Source organism: Glossina fuscipes, unplaced genomic scaffold, assembly GCF_014805625.2.
Source record: "Glossina fuscipes isolate IAEA_lab_2018 unplaced genomic scaffold, Yale_Gfus_2 121, whole genome shotgun sequence".
Lineage (NCBI taxonomy): Eukaryota > Metazoa > Arthropoda > Insecta > Diptera > Glossinidae > Glossina > Glossina fuscipes.
In genome coordinates this window covers 7403064-7426158 of record NW_023998464.1, presented here as the reverse complement: position 1 = coordinate 7426158, position 23095 = coordinate 7403064, and the positions used below count along the sequence as shown (strand labels likewise).

The window sequence follows — 23095 nt, the reverse complement described above, 5'->3', positions numbered from 1 at the left end:
TTAAATCGATTTTTCGATGTTTTAGAGTAAATTTCAAGTTCGCGATTTCAACCGTCAAGCAGTTTTTTAAGCATCATCCGGCATTTTGATCTTCAATGCGCTACGGATAAAGGGCGTAAAAATTACAAAACTCCAGCAGGTTTAAATTTAAGAGAACGTTGTAAAGTAAAAAAATAAAGTATAAATGCAATTGAAGAAATTATTTTTTATTTTTCAAGAGATATATAAGGTTTAGCTTAGAACTACATTTGCATTGAGTGATTGCATTGAGTGATTGCTTGAAGTATGTGTAATAAAAAATGTCATTCAATTTTGGAGTATATGTAGAAAATCTCTAAACTTATATAATAGCCAAAAAGAAACAGACTCCTATTAAGTTTTGAAAGAAAACTAAATCTGATAACGCTGCTTTTGTCAAGCCTTCCGATACATATCACTCGATCCATACGACTATCGTGCTTCTTTTAAATTTTGAGTAACTAAAATTTCTTCATCGTATTGATTGATTTTCTACATTTTTGGACGCATTATGCTACGCACGTCGTTAAGTGTGATGTCTAGGTCTTTAAAAGCATTTAACATAAATACAGCACATATAACTACTAGAAATCCGCATACGTCACCCAGTATATCATCTAAACGCATATGGACGAATTCCTTAGTCTTGCTATTTTTTCGCATTTTATTTAATTAATGACATTTGGATGTATTTTACTTATCCTTGGTTTCTTGTATCTTTTTGCTTTCTTATGGTTTTTTCTTAAATAATGATTTTCTTATATATATATATATAAATTATTATACTATTTTATATTACAGTGTATATAAATTACATACAGGTAGTTTGAAGAAATTTGAAACCCTTTATTTAATTGTATGAAAAAACAGTAAATTGTTTACATATAATTTTTGCTTAAATAAAATTGGAATAGCAAAATTTTGATTTTGGTTCTGTGACATTACTGGGTATATGGGATAAAAATTTTATTAAAGAAAGCAAAGGTAATTATTAATTGCATCCTCTCTTACATATGTTTTGTCCCATTTTTTTGAAATAAAATTTTTAAAAAATAAAGTTGAGCGGGTTAAACAGCTCATTGATATCACAGTCACAAAAAAATGTTCTTTTTGTGTTTTGAGCCCAATATTTCTGCTGTTTCTATCTGCACATATCTATTTGCTAACTCATTTCGAAAAATTGTACGATATCTTCAGTAGAGCTATATATGACACATTTATCTGGCAATAGTCCTAGGCGTAGCAAGATGAAAATCAATGATAAGAATTTACATGTATTCGCGACCAGTCCACCCTATTCGATTCGATGTTAGTATACTGCTTACTTGTCCCGATTATGCGTTGCGAATTGGAGTTGAGATTGATATTAATCAGTTGTAATCTATAGCAACATAGCATGTTTCCAAGTAATTTTCGTGTATTTTATGAAAAACTAAGTATGAGAGTATTCATTTGAAAGTGAAAGAGTTCACTTCGAAAACGTTGTGGTTTAATAAATAGATAATATGACATTTCCATTTAAATGGCGCGGACTGTCGGAACAATTATTTATCTTTTTAGCTCGGCAACAACTTAACTGACATCTGTGTGTCGAATTTCAAGACAATGCATTCAGCCTTTAATGGTGAACTTTTTTACTTTCACATGCATACTCCATCGTATCAAGTCAATATCGATAAGCTCCCTTTCTGCACTTTAAGTATAGCCAGAAGAAAATCCTTTGGCATGACCTTTACGACCAAAACCGGCAACTAGGACTTAATCGTTTTCTTCAATGTATTTTAAGCTACCATCACGTGGTACAAAAGCGGTAATTTTTTTGCCATTCTTAATAAGTTGAACTCTTACGCATTTCCGAATGGCTGAGTTAGGCTGCTTGGCTTCGACGCCGATTTTTTCCAACACAATACCTTTGGCGTGAGATGCACCATCAAAGGGATTAGCCTTCCATCTGGTACCTAAATGAGCTTTTTTATAATTTTTATCAGCCCAACGTTGATCACCTCGATGATTAACATGCTTCCAAAGGAAAACTTGACTCAGACGGCATTAGCGTGAAAGTACCTAAAATTGTCCACCGATTTTTGAACGCAAAGAAATTGTTCGTATCAATTTGAAAGTTTTGAGTGAGGCTTGCACTATAGGGTTGAAAAAAATTGTTTGATTACCTTAGAATTTCTCGAAGGGCAGCATAAATATGAGAGTCTTTAAATTGATAATAGCGTTTCTTTCATACTGGAACTTTCGCTGTAGTTTAATTTATTATGTCTTTAGAGAGGAGAGTAATATGTGAACTTTTAACGAACGACCAAATAGTGCTGCTATGGAGGTAAATATCGTTTATATTACGGCATTGGCCTCTTAAGTGTTAAATTTTCCGTGAAATGTCTACGTATGGTTTAACTAAATTTGAGGATATTGGATTGTTATTACAATATCAAATGGTTGAATGATGTTTGTGTGCAAGTCCAGATTGTTCCTAGCAACTTTAAAGTTTCAAGAAAATTGAGGAGGTGAACATCTTTGTAAAGCTTACAGTGTGTAAGCGAAGTATATATATATATATATTGCACATTTATTTAAATTTATTTACTAAAATCATATAAAAATATAAATTAAAAGTAGAAAATAAGACCGAAAATTACATTAATGCTTAGAAATTAGAAAAACATAAAAGCAAATGTGTTCAATACATTGCATTCCTCATCACAAAATCAAAGACAAAGTTTATATGAAGTAAACTTAGGAGCAAAAAGCATATTGTTGTTTGAAGACGATATTTTGTTAAACGAATAACATTATACGATTACTTTTGAGCACCTTGCGCAAATTTTGCTAACTAATAACTGTTACTCGTGTAAAGATTTTATACGTTTGGGTTTTGGTAATGGATTCCAATCTAAATTTGAGGATATTGGTGACGACTCTCTACAGTCGTAAACTTCTTTCGTTACAGTACACTTTTGAAAAATCTCATTGTTATCCAGCTTTTGAGCGTCTCTCTGCACCTGTTCGTTTATAGCAGCCTTTCCAGAGTTTGATTTACTTTTTCCAAATACAATATTACAATCAACATAAATCTCGAATGTGGAATAAAAGATTACAATGCGACTGGGACCACTGAAGACCTAGCAAAATTCGTTAAAAGATGAAGCAGACACAATGTTGTTCTCATTAGCATTCATTTAGCATCAATTGCCAATGCAAATGAAGCATTCACACACACACAAGGATGTACAAACTCACTAGAATAATGCGTACAAGTGCTTGAAACATAATATATAATCTTGCTTTTATACCTTTATATAAATGTATAAAAGCGTACGAAATCTCTAGCAATTCAAAATCTTTTTTTGCACCTGCATACAATAGCATAATAGTGGACACATTTTAGTTAACAATCTAGCTTTCTATTCTATTCGAAGGAATTTACAATTGTTTGCATAAATCAAAAAAAAATGAAAATAGTAAAACAGCGGCAGCAAGCCAGGACGAAACTGGCGGCTCCGGCACACTCAAGTGGCTCTTTTTCGAAGTCTTGTATCATTTGAAATTTAAAGGGAGCGGGCAGCTCGGACGCATCAGCAACAAGTCTTCCAGTTTTATGATAATAAAGCAAGCAATAGAGGTTTGTGCATAACGAATAAGGAACGTTCCGGAACGACTTACCATGTAATAACGTTTTTAAGTTTTTTTTTCTTCCTTTTTCCGATAAAAAAAGGTTCTTGTAATAAAACGGCCCCACGTTGGGCGCCACTTTATTGTAGTGATTTTATTTAAAACCTCTCTTTGTTTCTCACATAGAAAAAGGGTTGTTGTAATGCCCAGCTCTTCATGTCTTCAACAAAAAACATCATCACATATTATAACTAAATTAACAAAAAGACAAAAAAAGGAATCTTTCCCTTGCGCCGTATGCTTATGTCGTCTGTCCGGTACATCATCTGTCGGTCTTTTCTTCGTCCGTCTGTATCTGTCTGATGTCCCTCTAACTCTCCTCACGCGCTCACCGCCACCGCACGCCGGCTACTGCGGTAGCCCTTTCACTCCAGCCACTCATCGCGGCTCATATACAACTCGAAAACAAGAAAAAGAAGGTAAATACCTAACCTTTGTGTGAAGCAGCAGATCCAGCGGCGAAAATCGTTGATGTTGTTGCTCCCCAATGAGAACATCAGGGCCACAAGTCTTCGTTTGTAGTAGTAAAAAATATTGTAGCTGTAAAAAATATTTGTAGTCTTTTAAAATATGTTTTAAAAGTACAATTGGATAGATTGCCAATTCTAACTCTATAATTTTTCCCGCATATATAAAGGCGATAAAAAGGGAGAAGGGAGGAGAATTCGCTTCGACCCGGTCGAGTAAAAAGATAAAATGCTATATTCAACCGTATTTAACGAACAGCTAATTCACTTTAACGTGGATACTATCTTTTAAAATGGTTCCCGGAAACGATCCTGACCAAAGAATTATATAAACCTTCTCACCCATGAGCCTGGTAGTTGGTTTCCTTGTGGGGTACTAACTGCATATTGTTTTTTTCTTATTATACGATGCACTGGGTCCGCCTACGTTGGGAGACGATGGAGAGGCATTGAGACCGCCCGCCACATTCTGCTGGAACCTATTTGGGACTCAGTGCTTGGATGGCCAGTTACACTGGAATGATTGTTATCCGATATTGATATTTTAAACCCTCCCGTTCACGTTCCATTGTAGTTTCAAGTTCTTCAAAGTGTCGTAGTTTTATTTCCAATTTTTCCATTTGGTTCTCTACCAGTAACGTAACCAAGGATTTAATCTTACGCTCTTCTAAAGCCGCCAAATGTTTTGCCAACACAGCGGCTGCAGCCGTTTGTACGTTTGCCTCATTAAATATATGTTTCAATTAATTTTCTTTCACACTCTCGGAGTCAATTCCACCGCCCACCCGCATGTCAACAGATGGTGTTCCACCAGACACGTTTTCATTATAAAACTAGTCTTACAAACATTCTTTCTTTGTCATACCTTTCATTTCTTAATCGGTAGAAGCAGGAAGTGCAACGGCATAAGTGTCGTCATCTTCTTTGCCGTCTCCAGTGCCAGCTATGCCACTATTAGCCAAACCGTAGGTAGAATTAAATTTTCCAGCAGCCGAGGCTTTTTCAACATTTTTCATGTAGTTATCCGTTATGGTGGCTTTGATCGCAGCTTTAGCGGGTCAACAACTCTTGGGTCAACAACTGATACCAAAAATTCAACCGTCGACATTAATGAATTTCCAGACTTACTAAACGGGATTGGTTGATAACCTAAAGGACCTAGAAAGCCGCCTTCATCTTCCAAATAAGAATCTTCGATGGGTAGACGTAAAAAGTGCAATATACATTCATCCTGAGTGCGAGTGCCAACATACTCGCAGACTTTATTCCAGTCATCCTTGTGCTATTCTAATCCTTCTAACAGTAGCAGAGTTTCCTGATCAGTTCATTCACGTGACATGCTTGCTGCGGTACGATTTTTCATCGCAGCAGGTTTTTTTACATATTTATCAAAATTTAAGCCAAACTGGTGTGAAGTATTTGTCCCATTTTCTGCATACTCTACTTTTAGAGTGACCGGAGATTTATCTGTGATGAGAACAATTGCATTTTATCGAATCGCACTCTAAATAGCAACAAATATAATGACATTCATTCATGTCTTGAATCGGGCTCAGCTAATCCAGGATGTTCTATCGTTAGCTTGAGAATAAGAGAATTGGGTTTGATTCGCGTAAAAATAGTGAACAATAAGTGACGAGAGCGAAGTGAGAATCTTCGATGTCTGTTACATCAAACCAGAGTATTACAATTATTAAAAATTCTACGCCCACGTTGTCGCTGAAGTGTAAAGAGTTTGCCGAAAGCTGTGAATTATGCCACTTTTATTTATTCCAGGTTTGGTTGTTTTTGTTTTGTTTTCTTTTTGTATTTAATCGGTGTACCACGTTTCATTGATAAGTACAAAAGTTCTAGCAGAAGACGATAGACATGGCCAGGAGAAAAGATACAGGCCTGAAAGCGTTATCTAATGCATATGTAATTGTAATGAAAGCACAAACAAAGCATAGTACTGTGTTGACAAAATTACGAAATAAAAAATAATATCAAAATACACTTTGCGACTGGTTGATTGCAAGACTGCAAGACTGCCTGTCTTCTTATGCAGCGGGATTAAAATTTTGAAGACACGATTTTCTTAAGCATAGCAGCTGTTATTTCTTTTAATCAAAAAGTGAGAAGTTGCGTTCAAGGAGATTCGCACGGCATTTATAAGAGGATGCCCGCACTATAATTAAATATTCAAGAATAGACCGAAAAAGTAAAGTCACCATATGTGTTGTTGTATAAGGTTCGTTAAATTTCCTCGATCATCTTTTCAAAGAGCATAAGAGTAAAGAGTTTGTTTAATTTACCGAAGCCTCAACATTTAAGTTAAATATCAATTTTGAGTCAAGAAGTACACCCATGTCAATAATATTACACCCATTTCGTAAACAAAACGCGAAAATAATCGATGTTCGACTAATCCGCGGAGAGATAAAGCCAACTTCACGCAAAGGTCGATTCATTTTTTTTAATGCAATATAAGGTCCAGGCCAACAAACGTTTCAAAAAATATGACCTATTCCCTTATTACTGACATAGTGCGCGAGCACTACTAATAGTTGCAGATTATGGAATTTATTAAATCACAACACAATTGTGTGAGCAAGAGGAAGAGTTGAATTTTCACAATACTTGACGACCAGAAATTGTGTGAGCAAGAGGAAGAGTTGTAAAAATTGTATTGTACCGGGTATATTAAAGATCTGGTTAATACGTCAGCAGATATTTTGTCCGTAGAAATACACTCAGTTTAGCTATCGTGTGTTTCAACAGCTTCATGAACAAAATGATGGCGTATGTTCACATGTTTAGTTTGATATGGCGGAATAATATGAGTAAGGGAGCGCATGATTTACTCGAGTTGCAAAGCGCCCTTTCTTGAAAAACTTCAAGCTTTTGGCGTCGAAATAGTTAAAAAGGTAGGCGAGAGAATGAATTAGAAAAGATTTAGACAAGTGATATGGAAATTTATTTATACACCTTCTAATAATTGATTTTATTTTATTCAGCTAAAAATTGATAACGGTACTGAACTAACGACTAATTTTCTTCAAGATGACTTGCATCCTAAAAAAATTCTTGACCGTCCCGCTTTCGCCAAACCTAAAGGACCACCGAATCGTGGAGCGAAACGTATAACAAAAACTCAGGAATTATCTTAAGCTCATTGTGACAATGGAGAAATTAACTTATTTCGGAAACTCCTCCCTTTTTCTAGCTTAGAACTTGTACTATTTTTTTTGCTGGTATAAAGCAGATATGCTTTTTTCAACTTTAAAAATATTTTAGTTTTACTTCTTTTTTACTGTAATCTATCAATTAGCGTTTTTTTGTGCAGTTGTGCACAGTATGACTTTTTAATACTGACCTAAATTGAAAATTAAGGAAAAAAGTGTTATGCAGAATAAATTTTAATCCAAAAATCCTACTTCGAAATTTTCGTTATAGTGGCGATTCAAAGAAAAAGGTAAAACGACATTCTAGCAATTAATACAAAACTTTTTATTTTTCTTTCGACTATTATGCCATGAAGTGAATTCGTGCTTTTAAGCGGAGAGTTAGTTCATTCAACACTTTCTACAGTAATTCTATCATCTACTTTCGAATCGTGCGCTTTTACAATATCCGGCGTCGGTCCATTAAAACGTCGGAAGAGTTACTTCAAGGAAATTATGAAGAAATTTCTTTCGAACATCAAAATAATATAAATTATTTGGAAATAATTCAACCAAATATATATATATTTTGCATGTATTGTGGAACTTTCGAGAATGAGCACATATTCGTTCTCAATAATTCAACAGGTCTTTGTAAAAAAGCCATCGATGCGAGATTAAGCGTATATATTCTCAATAATTTGTATAAAAATTCCAACCATCTGAGAAAATAAAAATTCCATACAACTGAGAATGTTTGAATAAATTTGTTTACATGTATTGTGGGACTTTTGAGAATAAGCGTATACGATTATCAAGAATTCACTTTCAACCTTGGTACCAAATTTGAAGCCTATTGCTGAGTTTTTGCGACAATGAGAATTTCTATTACAGACAGGCAGACAGACAGGCATGGTTAAATTTAATGATGACTAGGGACAGATACACCTCATGGGGTCTCTTAGGCTTCCTTCTTGAAATCGCAAACGTTTTCACAAAATGAATACACTCCCCGAGCGAATCTGTGTTGTTTACAGATCTAAAAAGTGTAAAATCTTTATAGTAGAACACGGCTCACCATTAAATAGCCTCCATCACTTGAATTAATACAGTTGTCCATATAACGACATTTGTAACGGCCGCGAACAAACCTTGGGTAGGGTGTCTGTCGGTCTGTATCAACCGCAAGCAGCGGAATAACGGCATGCCGTTAGACAAAATCATGCGATTTTGTGGTACTGCTTATAAATCACGTGATCTTGCGGGATATGTTTGTTTTATTCTTTTCTGTTTTCCTTGTTTACAAGTACAGGCCAAAAATCGTATGATTTTGCGGTAATCCTTTTCTTCCTTTTGCTTTTGCAAGTACAGGCAAAATCGTCTGATTTTGCGGTATTCCTTTTTTCTTTGCTTTTGCAAGCATAGGCAAAATCGTATGATTTTGCGGGATCTTTGCTTGTTTTTGTGAGAGTAGCGGCAAGCCGCTATAGAGAGAGCAACAGGAAGAAGAAGAGGGAAATTGAGTAAAAATGAGAAGATTGTCTGCTTTTTAATTTGAAGATAGAGGAGAGAACAACTTGGGATCTGATGGAATGCGGACGTGTACGCGAGTTGTGTCTTCAGTTTTAATAAATAAAAAGTTAAACGTTTTTTTTTGTGAACCAAAAAAAAAAAACTCCACTTTTAAGAAGAAATAACCTAAATTTACATTGAGTGATATTTGACAGAAAAATTCATCCAAATTCTGGATCGGTTAATAGCCATAAAAGTTGTGGACTTGTCACCGTTTGATAATTAATTCAATGATTTCTTTTACCTGAATATAAAAAAAGAAGAGAAACAGAAAGAAGGAATCTAAAGTTGAACAAGAAGCAAAAAGTTTTTACCAAGTGAATAATGTAGAAAATTGTTGAACAAAAAAGAGGGCATTTATAAACAAATAGTCGTGTAATTTTTTTTATTAATTTTCTTAATTTTAAATTGTTGATTTCCATAAGAAATTCTTACCAAAATAAAAGTTCAACGGCAAACATTAAGTGCCAAAAAGAAAAGTTGATAAAAATTTCGCATCAATTAGCTGCAAAAGATTGATGAAGAGAAAAAAAAAGGAGATTTCGCTGCGTACAAAAAATCTCAGAAAACTCTAAAGCGTCAATGAAACGGTTTTAAAGCAAAAGAAAAAAATACCTTTCCATATAAAGGGGTGGCTAAAAGCAAAAGTCGTGCAAAAATTTCCTGAACATGGTTAGTGCATAAATCTCATAAGCATTATGATTGCCGCATTTCTTAAGCATTGTTAGTGTAAAATCTCCTAGACATTATTAGTGCATAAGCCTCCTAAGCCTTATTATTGTAAACTTGAAGTTTTTGGTTAACATTACTACTTGATAAGCGAAACAAAAAAAAAAAAATTGAAATAAAGAGAAAAAAAAAGGAACCAAAAAAAAAAGAAAAGCAAACCAATGTGTTCACTTCAATCCAGATGAATTAAAAAGAAAAAAAAAGGGGCTAATTTTCCAGCTTTGTTAACTTGTAAACTACGTATACACCCGTGCACCCACACACACAACAATGGAAGTTTAAGTTTTATCTAAGTGAAGAAGTTTAGTAGAAGGAGGGGAGAAAAGGAAAAAAAGCGAGAAATACGTAAAGTTATGGCCACAACCCGGGGTCCAGCATTCAACGACTTAACCAAGTAAAGAGGCAGACACTACACCGGCGCCGATTGGATTATACTGTAAGTTATTTTAGTTCGTTCACTCCCTTTTTTGTTTGTGTCCCCGATGAGTGGCTAAGCGCTACAGCTGCCACCGCTGTGGCTGAGACGAAGAGGTGTGCATATGATAGCACGGTACGGAGGACTCCAGACGGTTACAGACTGACTTACGGTGGACAGACGGACGGTAGACAACCGACGAGACCTTTTCCTTTTTTAGTATTCTTTGTCAGGAGGCTCAGGGAGCCAAACCCCTTTCAATAAAAAAAAAAAAAAAAAACGCTCTACCGGCAACAAAGGGGCTAGTACCGTGACACATTTTAAAATAAGGCGCTATGTTGGAAGCGGTCGAAAAAGTAGGTCGGTCTGACCCATTTTCAATAGTGTTCGTTTTTAGGCCAAAACTTGTCAGTGTAGCAAATTTCATCAAAATATCTCAAAAATTGTGACCTATAGGTTTAACTTAGGAAAACAAGACGGATAGGCAAGCTTGGAACGAATGTTATTCTGAATAGATCGGTATAATAGAAGGCTTGTCTGGGTGCTGCATACATCGACACAAATCTCATATATTCTTCAACCACAAGAAAGGTGCAGTATAATTAGTATTTAAATGAGAACTACCTCGGGATGGGATGCGGGCGTCATTCACGTTTTCCTTCCTCTGCAGCAGCCCAGGACCGCTGCGTCTCCTTATACTTCCTCCAATGAGCACCCTCTTCAGTGGTAGCCACGGCCAATGGCGTGGTCATAAGCGGTGGTTTTATTAAATATATCTTTTTTCTCTTACACCGAGCTTGTCTTTTCTTGTTGTTTGTTCCAGAATTAATTCATTAACAAATTTTCTCAAACGTCACATATATTCACGTTTTCGCACCTTGGAAATTGAACTAATTTCTTAGGGATCTTTCACTACTTCATTTCTGGGTTCACTTCACAGGCATTTTTACTAATGTCTTTGTTTTCCTTTTTACATAAGTACTCCTAACTCACCGTAGCAATAAAAACTGCAAACATTTTATTTCCACTGTTTATCGATTTATTATAAATTTTGACAATTTCACAACGTAACTTGTTCACTTCTCTTGACATCAAATGCTTAGAAAACCTTTTTCGTTTATTTACAAGAAAAAATTACTGTCTTTGCATTTGTTTGCTCTTTTTCTTTTTGCTTTTCTTCAGCTTTACTTTGTTTTTCGTTAACGCTATAAGAGCCTCGGTATATATAGGACAAAAGGTTCACTTATTGCTCTTAGTGGTATATAAGTGTAGGTATATTTAACTTATTTATATGTCTATATATATATATGTATTATTTATTTCTCTCATCGCGTAATTCATTTGACGACTGAATAATGGTACAAAGGCCATCTAACATTTGAACTACGTACACAGATCCACACATATCATTTTTTTTTCTCTTTTTTTCTTTTTTTTTTTCTATAAGGCCTTTCAACCGAAAGCGGTACTTTCAACTGAACCGGTATGCATGAAAACCGCTTATCAATCGCGAAACCAAACGCACCAGGTTAAGTTGCCAATCCTAACATTTACTAGTTTTCACTTGTTTATTTTTTTATTTAAACAAAAAAGGTAGGAAATCTTCACGTTTTCCTTTCTTTTTGAATGTTTTTTCAATACACGCCACTACTTTTTAACGTCGCCTTAACGCGTTTCTTTAGCCTTCTGATCGTTGTTGTCGCTTTCAGCCTTTGTAAATGGATTATCCGGACAAAAAGGAATCGCACTGACTCAGCTTTTGTGATTTAAAGTGTTTTTCGGATTCAACTTTAGTTTCAATTTCCCTTTATTCCATACACAAATATCTTAATGTTTCTGCTTTAATTGCGAATTCCGATGTTTGTCGATTCCACCAAAGACTTTTACCGCGTTTCACAAAAATATAATAATTTTCGGTTTGAGAAACTTCCATTTGTGTATCCTTTAACATTTAGAAATGTAATCCCATCAAAATTCGTGCAACGCTTTCACTTCTTTTCATCGCAATTATTTATATAAAAAACTTGTTCATATCCATAGCAATATCTGTGTATGTTTTACTAGCAAACTTTGATCACTTTTTTTTTCAATGTTAACAACTTAGCATTCATTAGCACTCGACTCCTCTCCTGCAGATCGAAAAACTGACTCACTAACCTCAGAAAAAACCATCAACACAAAACCTACTCTCTTCGGAAGATTTCTTCTTTTCCTTTTTTTTTTTTCTTCTTTTCTTTTGCGCTGGCCACCTAGCGCCTAGCCGCTATTCTTGCAAAAAAAGGGGAAAAAATGAACAAACCGCAAAATCACGCGATTTTGCCTAACGGGATGCCGTTACTACTACATTTTCGGCAGAAACAGACCGACTGACAACCTTCGGACGTTACAACCATATTCTGCACAAGAACATTGCCAACTATAAAGGAAATAAAAGGTTAATTAAATTAAAAGTAAAATATCAATCATTTCTTTATTATAACTTACCCCCGGAAGTTCATTTAGCCTTGAAATTCGTTCAATTTATCAAAATCAACAATTTTGGTGTGTAAAGGAAGGGATAAGATCTTCTTGCAATTCGTCACAACCGATTCTGTCATCTTCGGCAATATTCGGTTTGCTCTCCGATTGCATCTCATTGTTCCACGATTTTTTAGCTTAGAAAAGATGGGAATATGTATTGAATTGGTTTATTATCACCTTACTTTGCTTCGTTTTCCAAAAGAGATTTTTTATTAAAATCTCTCTTAAACGTACACATAATTTAGTTTGTTAAAACAGCGAATTTGAAAATTAATAATAATAATAATATTAACAGTTGCTTATGATATGAAAAATGCAAAAAGAAAATGCACACAGTGTCGTACCCTTCCATCCACACACGGTACTATGCGATACGGTACTTTTGCAGCAATAAAATGCATATGCGCTTACTTTAATCGATTTCAATTTTGATTACTAATTGATTAAATTTTTTCCCCTTTAGCTAGAATAGACGTGTAAATTGTACGCACATGTTTTGATATTTATTTCTTCGTCTTCTAATTAAATCCTGATTTACATAAGTTTTCATACAAGCCCTAATGTCAAGAGACTTTTTGCCGTATGACTCAGGCATTGGTAGTTGTTGCATTTTATGGGTTTTGGAATGTAGGGTTCCACTTTTTGTTTTCACCAAGCTACATCGACTGTTTGCGGTAACCGATAGCGATCAAAGGTCATAATTATTATAATTATCCTTCCCGTAGGAGAGCGACTTTTTCCGTTAGTAAATTTATAAACTTCAGTCACACCATGATTGCCCATTTCGCGAACTATTTCGCGTTAAATGTACTTCGCTGTAACTAACAGAACGTGCAGAGGAAATTTAAACAAAAATTAGAATTCACAACCACGTGTTCATTAATAATAATAATAATAATAATTTCCCAAGTTAGCCTAAAATTAGACCGGCATAATTTTTATTATCAAATTAAACAAAGCCCTCGCTAAATTCCTACATTCATATACTTAAGCGGTTACTTGTATATTAGCACTTCCGGTAACATACTAAGGATTGTACATTGAATGTTTTTCCGGCTTAACTGACACATATTCTAATCTTTTTTTTTTCGTTACACGCATAGGCATATTCACACAAGCACGTCTGGTATCAACTTTATAACAACAAAATACATACAAAAGATTACCATGCTAATAACTTTCGTAGATATTTTATGGGATGGAACAAAATAGAGAACTAAAACTTTAATCATTTTGAAAAAAGAAATTCTTCTATTATAAAGTACGTGAAGCTTTCAAACTGTAGGCGGAGAAAACTTTGCTAGATGTTTATGTGTTCACATTTTATATTGACGTCTAGATGACACTGTCGTGCATACAGGAGCAAATGCTTTTAAATAAACAAAAGCTTTAAATCGTTCTATCTAAATAGACAAAAGCTTAGAAAAATTCTCGCCGCATTTTTATTATGCTTATGTTTCTACGGCACGTGCCCAACTTAACAACTTAAATGTTAACGCCAATCAGCTATGTTAAATGCCCAACTTAATTGACAAAAGGGATTCAATTCTCTAAAATAACTTAACATGGAAAAAAACTTAACATGAACTAACGGACCAAAAAAGCAAAAGCCGTCGGCAAAACAAACGAAAACTCTGGGATATTTATTTAACAACTAATGCCATCCAAAATACGTGTTATATCATTCATCATATTCATCATATAATTGATACGTCTTTTCAGCTCATAAACAGTTTTGAAATGTATTTTCTATGTTCAAGTTTTAGCAAGTAAAGTGTTTTAGAAAATACGCGAACTAAATTTATTTAATTTTACAAGTTAGCCTAAAAGCAGACCACCATAATTTGTATTATCAAGCTCGCTAAATTTCCTGTTAACAGGCAACCAATAAATAAGAAAAATAGTCAAAAAATGGCAGCTCTGTTAAATGGTTAAATGAGGAAGAGAATTAAAAAAAAAGAAACCTTGGATTGATATGTGAATATTATTATTATATATATTTTATTAATGAAATTTAAAAAAAATACAATTTTGCAGCTTTTCTTATAAAATATATGTTAAGATATATTTCATTATCTAACATATATTCATTGTAAGTTACGAGTATAAAGCCCTGAACAGACAATTTGTTTCGTTTTTATTGAACGAAAGAAAAAAAGAAATGAATTAAATTGAAAAAAAAATTTAATTAGAGAATTGAAAAATTAAATAGTAATAAAATTCAAGAATAAAAAATGACATTTTTGAAAAATTCGAACCAGAATATTTCCACTAGCTTTCTGATCAATAATGAATGACTAAAGCTATTGGCGGGTAGTCATAATGAATAAGCCCATAAGCGAATTTATTTATAAGTTTCTTTTTTATTCGTAAAACTTTATTCGTATAACAATTTAAAGTTCGCAGCGATTGCTTTACGTTGCAAAAGACGAGCGTGTCAAGCAATTTGTTATCATTTTAACGAAATTTATCAATAACTACTAATTATACCTACCTGATGGTAGTAGGTAGTAGATAGAGAATGTTAAATTTGTGGAGATATATGCTACACTCACAAGGACTTTATATAAGCCCACGTTTTATTATACCGAATATTGTAATGAGTCTAAATCGAACTGTCTCTCTCTCTCTGTACGTTTTGTTTTTTCCTGCTCAAACTACAGCCCGCAATTTTTGCGCCATTTTAATGAAATTTGGAGCTCTGATGTGTTTGCACCCAAGAATGAACGCTGTTGAAAATGGTACGAATCTGACAGTTTTTTCGACCAATATTCATAGAATGTCTTATTATTAATTATTCAATTATTAGTACAATCAGTAAAAGCCAAAACCTCAATATTTAAATCGATAACCTTTGACTGTTATACTATATACTGTGAAGAAAAAATTGCTCTTCTCTTGAAGGCTGCTCTAATAGGGAACCCTTAGAACCTTTAGAGGTATTTTTTTATATCGACGAGTTAAACGGCAGCTGCGTAATTTTGTATTTCCAAGACATCACGGACTTTATTGACAGCATACAAAATTACGTTAGCTGAGCATTGGAAAAGAGTGTTAAAAAATTCAACTGATTGCATCGAATACTCCATACAACCAAATCAGTGATAATTAATCCTACAAAGAGGTGTCGATGGACGATAATTTTTTTGTAAAGTCTTCAAAATTGAATAAAATTTTAAAGGAAAAATTCAAACGATGAACGCAAGGAAGAAGAAAGAAGTAAGAACGCTACAGTCGGGCACGATCGACCTTTATGTATATTGCACCATTTCACTTAATTAATAATGCAATTTAATTTAATTTACATAAAAAATGTAGTTTACATATAACTTGTATCATTCATTAATATCATATCACTTACATTATATATATAAAATTGTAACTCATATCGGAGAATGCTCAAATGTCAACGTAGTCTAAGCTTACTCAAGTTAGTTTACTTGTTACAGATTTTATTATTTTCCAGTTGTTTTCGCCACCACAAAACCCAAATTTCCCTTTGTCACCACAGAAGGGTTTGCTTCCATGGAAGGTATTGTTAAGAAAATTAATCGACCACGAGCATGATATCCACTATAATTAGTTTCGAATTAACACACTCAGCTTTTCGCATTCTACTCTCTAAGCCCTTTTATTTATTTATTTATTCCATTTATACAAGAAACTCAACTAAAAAGTTGACAGTCGAGTTCTATTGCCTCTTATAGTAAATCTTAAATTAATTAAATCTTAAATTAATTAAAACTTAGTATAAGTGTAATAAAACAAATAAGAAGGATAAAAAAAAGGAAGAAAAAAAAGAACAAAGGATAAAGCCACACCCACAACCGGTACAGGACAGGAGTTGCAAGTGAACCCCTAAGCCATCGCAAACATGCATAAGCTTGGCAACCGATAATAATAATTAACAAGTTCATTTTCGACTCATCGCGACATTTTATGGTTAAGAGCTAGTTTGAGTACGACATGGGTAAATTACGCGCATTAAGCAATATTGCTTTAGTGGGCTTTGAAGAGTCCGCTAATGAGAATAAGTGATAGACATCATTTAAATTCTTGCAAACAACTCTGAGCGGATTAAACAGCTCATAATTATATTTACATTGACTAAGCTTGGTTGGCGACATTAAACCTTATTTCACCAAGTGCTATGCCAATGCAAGCAAGTCAATAGCACCATTTATTACTTTGATTGGGAAGGAAACGCCAAGAACAAATGTACGTTTCTCGAGAGATTGTAAGAACAACAGAAACAACCTATTTTCATAGGGAGGAAGAGAGGCAATCGGATCCCAACCCAAATTCCTAAGGGCAAATGGCAAGAATTGCTTTTGAACAGATTCATGTAGCATCTACATGAAGGAGACCACACAACAGAGGCATACTCAAATATAGTTCTAACCAAATACATGTACAGCTTTATCGTAATGTAAGCATCATCAAGCTCTTTGGACCACCCCTTTATAAAACCGAGCGCGGACCTAACCTTGCTTAACGAGAGCTTTGATAGCCATATCGTTGGTGTTATTAAAAAAAATTAATCTCCCTGATTTATTTTGGAATGAATTCATTTGAGGAATGTATAAAATAATTTTAGGCATTTTGTCGGGTTTACTTTTTGATTAATTTGTTAAAAAAACCGGAGTTGAGTCTAGTTTACGCTCCACTGCGGACTTCTACAGTGATCAATTTAGCCAATTTTCAATACCAACCAGCTTGCAAACACTTCCAATGCGACCAAGAGAGTTTCAACAACAACACCGCACAGACACACAGACGGACGCACATGGCGTACTCAATTCACAACTTCACACTGATCAAGAATATATTTGCTTTATAGGGTCCTTGAAGCTTCCTTTCGGGTGTTGCAAACATTATGAAAAAAAAAAAACAAGAGGAGTGTACCCGAATCTTAGTTTTCATTAAAATCATTATATGGATTGGGATCCAAAAAATAGACCCATTTGATCCAAATTCGGTAAAATTAACTTTTTTATCAAATTATTATTATGAACGGATCTCCATCAGGAAGCATTGAAAGTTGGTTCTTTTCATCATCTAAAGATTCAGGCTCGTCATTTTATTTGTTGACTTTGTGGTTTGAGTGTTGTAAGTTAAAACTTACACAACATATTTACATACGAATTGAATAAATCATATGTCATAAATGTTCTCACACCAAAGGGAATATCAAGTTGTGCAAACCTGAGCGCTTGTAAGACATCAAACGGACATGCGGACATAGAAGCTTATCATAAGAGGTGGGTCTGTCTCAAGTCCTTCTGTCTGTTACAATCTCCGCACCAACTTAGTATGCTCGGTAGTGTAGCGCATAAAAAATATTTTGTGTGACGCAAGCTGCAAAAAGGTTCACTATGGTCTTTGTTGTTCTTCGTACACGGCACGTTGAGAACAAAGTAGGATAAGAACAACATATTGCGGGAAAGATGCAAACGATTCCTATCATCTGCGGCACCAAGATAGACAACAGGACAAAGATTGCGCAGCTGTTTACGATGCTAATCATAAGTTCGATCTGACCCTTACCTCAACATGTTATACTTCTCTGCTTATGTTCACATTGCAAAATATGTAAATTCTACAAAAACCTGTTGATTTTCAAAAGACGGAATTTAGATGATGACAAACGCATCGAGTGTTTGAAAAAACGACTTTCACATTGCACAACCACTCTATATAGCTTTAATGATCGCCGATCAAGAAGACGTAGTCCAAGCAAGAAAATGGATTGCCAACAAACACATTCTAGGTTAAAATATTGAAATAACTCATGCTTAGCTGAATATTTTCCCACAATAATTTTTGCTTTATTTCTTACTATAACTGCCACTGCTAATAATTGGATAAGCCCTTAAAGCCCACACTTAAACGAGATTTTGCCGTTCACGCTGGTGTTCCGCGTTTATTCGTTTTAAATGCAAGATATGTAAAACCAGGCGAGTCCATATGCTTAAGATTTCATGTCTATCTTCACGGCGATTGCATGTGCGGCGAGTGAAGGTCGCTTCAATTTAGTTGAGCGGACGATCGTGCAATTAATGAACTGACGCTAATTAAACTATAACTCTATGAAACTTCATTATTATTATTAGCAATGATTGCTGCGAAGCGAACTCGGCGATGTTATCAAGTTTGGGCATACCGCATACGCGGGATATAGAAATATATAGATAAAAGCATTGAAGGAGATTAAAGAGCAAAACTCAATTCATCCGTATACATCGTGGATTGCTGCCGCTAAGCACTAAGCAGCTAGACCGTACAGTTTGTGTTGCATTATTGCAGCGAAATTGTTTGGTTTGGGACGAACTGACCGTATGATATTGTTCTGTTATGTTTCCATAGACATCATTGCTTCGAATGCACGTGCAAGCACACTGTGTGTTCAATTGCACGTAATTCGTAATCTGGTATTTTAACATTTGAGTCCATATGCAAGCGTTGTGCTCGTTCTTGACAAGTTCACTGTGTCTGCATAGAAGGGAAATAGAAGCAAGGTGAGCTAATAACATAAGAAGAGGGTTGAAGAAGTTTTAAGAAAATATATCAGACGAGAAGGAATGAACAGCAAGAGCATACGCGCTCTTTAGTTTCACTTATATTGTAATTGAACCGAATATTCTTAATAATGCCATAAGGAATGGATTGTTTTAGAAACTTGTTTTCTTTTTGTAGAAAAACGTGTACACCGTATGCATATGCATAAGCATTATTTAAATAAAAATGCATACATACGCATACAAGGCAGTTGATCGAAGTCGTGCGCATACCTGTCGTTCGTTTCATTATGAAAACCTATACTGTCTTTAGCCGGTGATAGATAAATTTGCGATCATTTACGGATACACTGGGGTAACAAGAGCAATATCTTTATTCCGTTGAGTACTCAGGTGTAAGTGATTTAACGAAGTACTCTTGTTATCAGAACATTTAATCAAATATTTAATTCATGGGGCAAATGCCCCATGCAAGAAGAGTGATATTAAAGTAACACATTCCAATCGTAGTTAAGACGAAAAAACTCAATCAGGTATGAAAAGGACAAATATTACTTTGATTAGTTCGTCTTAATATAAATATTCTATGATCGGTCAACTGGCACGCCCATACTTTGAGTAAATTGAAGTCATTCGTATATATTTGTCATCACACGTCCTCTAGCTTCGAGGATTACAATTAATGCAAATCATAAGAAAACTTCTTAAAAACGTTGCCAATGGCCATGATTCACTAAGTGGATCTCCAAAACTTTTTATTGATAGTGTGAATGGGTTCTATACCAATTGTAAACATAAAAAAAAAAAACTTTATTATTCATGTTTCTTTGCCTGCAGTCAAAGGCATTCATTTTTAAGCATTTTTTGTGATAACAGGGTTTTTGTAGACTTAACCCTTAAACTCATGAGAAGAAATCCCTTAAGAATTCTTCTCATCTGTTTGGAAATATAGACCAGTGACCAACGCCAGGATGAAATCACCCTCTAGGCACTTTCGCTCCTAAACGTTGCTCTAATGAGCCGTTGCAAAGAGCATCAGCCAAATCATTGGGAAACTAACGATGATGTTGTAGTGTTTTGCTTGGGGTGCCCTTTGCAGTGTTTTTCCATGAGTATCTACGAGCTTATCACCACACGATTTAATAGATGATATAATAGGTACCATTAGCGGCCTTTGATTCTTATGCAATAGCGACCTATGCATATACCCATCATGTTCACTTCTTCCATGTGCATACTATGCTCTTGCTCTATTTTGGACTAAAGATAAATATTATATGCGATCCAATATAAGTAGACAACAAAGCAACAATCCTCTTGCTTTTGTACAAAGTCGCTGAAAAGTTAAAACCATTAGGATGAGAAATTCTTTCCTCATAAGTTTCCCTAGCAATTATCGTCTTGTCCTCGAGACTTCAATCAGGCAATCTACTCTATTGTATAACTTCGAAGCAATGATTCCTCATTCTTGGTATTATTTTCGCTAATTGTAAGACGAAATTGTTAGTGACTCCGAAATCTAGTTCAACTGCTAGTCTATTTCTTTTGTTTTCTTGTCATATTGATGTGTTTTTATATCACAAAAGAACCACAATTTTTTTAGGAAATAATCGTAATTCGAAACACCCGCCGAAATGAAATTGTACTCAGATATCGCGTCCACAAAGAAAATTGTCACAGATAAAGAAATAAACTGCCAACAAGTCGAGTTGCCTTCGGGAACGATAGAATAGCTTTGTTCAAATTAAAATCAAAAACAAACACAATGCAAAGAAGTATAAAGTTTTCAACTTACGCTGCAGGTCTGCATCATTATGTATATAAGGGTTGATATCTCAACGACTGTTAGTTTTTTAAGTTAAGTTGTTGGTTATTTGCCTTAGGCTTGTGATACATGAGAGCCTAACTTTTGCTACACCGATCAAATCACAATCATTTGTCTTGTTTTTTTCTGTCGTTAGATTTCGTAATGACGTCGGAGTGTTTTCGCGCAAGAGCGAACACTATAGAGATTGCTGCGAATCGGACCGCTTTATCAAACGCTTTCCATATAGCGTTTAATTATGAAAAGTCGTTATATAAATAATTGTATTAAATAAATAACTGTAAATGGCTTTTACATACCAACCCTAAGAAGCATTTTGTAGGTTTGAAATTAGATTTGAGACTTGATTCACAATAAGTTCCTAAAATCCTTTCACAACTTTTCTTGTCCTGTTCTGTCCTATCATTTTGCTAGAGCCCAAGCCCGCTTACATTGAACTCAACTAATTTCGTCATGTGTTAATAACGGTATCCGTTCACTTTAGTAGCCGTGTTTCGATCATTTTCAATGACAAATGACTCAATGGCGAAATAAGCTTTATGCTGCCCAATTTTGAGTGATGATATACGAAAGCTTGGGGCGCTTAAAATTTTAATTCTAGTTGGAAAAGTAGGGTGAGCGAGCACTAGCAACAAATGCGATCGGCTTTTCTTTTCGTTTTTAAAAGTTAGCCTAAATGTTTAGTCCAGTCGCTTTAATAAAGTTGAATATTGTGTTGATGTCTGAAAACGTTGACACATAAACAATTCGAGAGCAAGAGCATATTTACTGATTTTTGTATGGCATAGAGAGGTTTACATCAATTAATACCTTTGCCTTCTTGTTTAAGTCTTTTAGTATCGACCCGTATCCATTAGAATCGAACTTATTGGAATACTTACTTGGAATACTTACTTATTGGTCACCACCAACGCAACGTTTTACATTTAGTCAATTAATGGGTAAAACTGACCACACGTATAGGAGTTTGTTGGCAGAATTTTATTATCGAGTTTTACTTGTCAATCGGCCTTACTTCATATTATATTGTTAACCGAATATCTGCGTACGCGTTTATATTGGTCCTAAGCTGAATGACTATTTTCCACAATCTCAGACCAGTAAAGGAAATTCGTAAAGAAAGATGGTTGCGGACAGACCAAGTTGTTGTGTACAAAAATGTTTTCTTAGGATAATCGAAAACAAAGAAAACATGCAATATTTTCCGCAAGTGGCAGGCAGATGAATTCGTTTATAATTTTCGTTTTCAAACTTGACCAGATGAGAATAACATTTATTTGACAATTTTCTTATAAATCGGTAGTGCTTCACTCCCTACTCGCTCTGTTTACTTAACAAAATTCCTGAAATAACATTGATTTAGTTAATAAACATTTTGTGTCCTTACTTGGCAACCACTTACTTACCCTTACAGTTTTAGAGACGTCCATACGTATGCATGTTTTTTGAAAATGCCTTAAGTGTTGTATTCCATAAGTTTAAACGATGAACATGTAAATACGCATGGAATCTTATTTTAAGTGCGTATAAAGGAGTATATGAATGGTGGCGAACATCTGCACGCTTGGACTTATCCCTGCTAAAAGCATAGCCAACGGTTGCACGGGGATATCGCAGGAACATCCGCTGAAACGAATGAGGATTTTCTCATGTGATTAGAACTACTTGAGCACTTGAACGTGTGAAAAATTCAAAGTAATTAATAGGAATTTTTTAGAAGTGCTATAAGTAATGTGACATAAAACGATCGAAGAGACCATCTTAAAAGAAGAAAGGCAGTGGGAGAGATATTTTACAAGCTTATGGCGTTCACGTACTTAAATATGCCTTTTCTCTTATTCTCTTGTTTACATTATATCTAAAATTTCTACGTCACCTTACTTCGAATTTTTCATATAACGACTCTAAGCAATTTGTCCTTGAATCGAGCTTGATTATAGGATATGAAATCATTTGTCGAATACAAGTCAAATTAAATCAATTTGTTTTCTTTTCTCGTACATTTTCATTCGCCTTGCATTTTTCATTAAATATTGCAGAGGCCATCTTGCACAATTGTCTGAGAAGCGTGGAAAGGAGCGCTGCAAGCACGACACGAAAGAAATGTTACGCAATTTGATTGGAATCATTGAGAGTTTTAACTATCGAGAGCACATTCATGTGTCTGTATGCACATGCCTTAACACATATGTAGATATTCGCATACATTT

At 34.7% G+C, this 23095-nt stretch overlaps 1 pseudogene; it reads right to left on the bottom strand.

Annotated features, from left to right (window-relative positions):
• Positions 1–1713: 1713 nt before the first annotated feature.
• LOC119640527 lies at positions 1714–5179 on the bottom strand (annotated as a pseudogene).
• Between the last annotated feature and the right edge of the window lie 17916 nt (positions 5180–23095).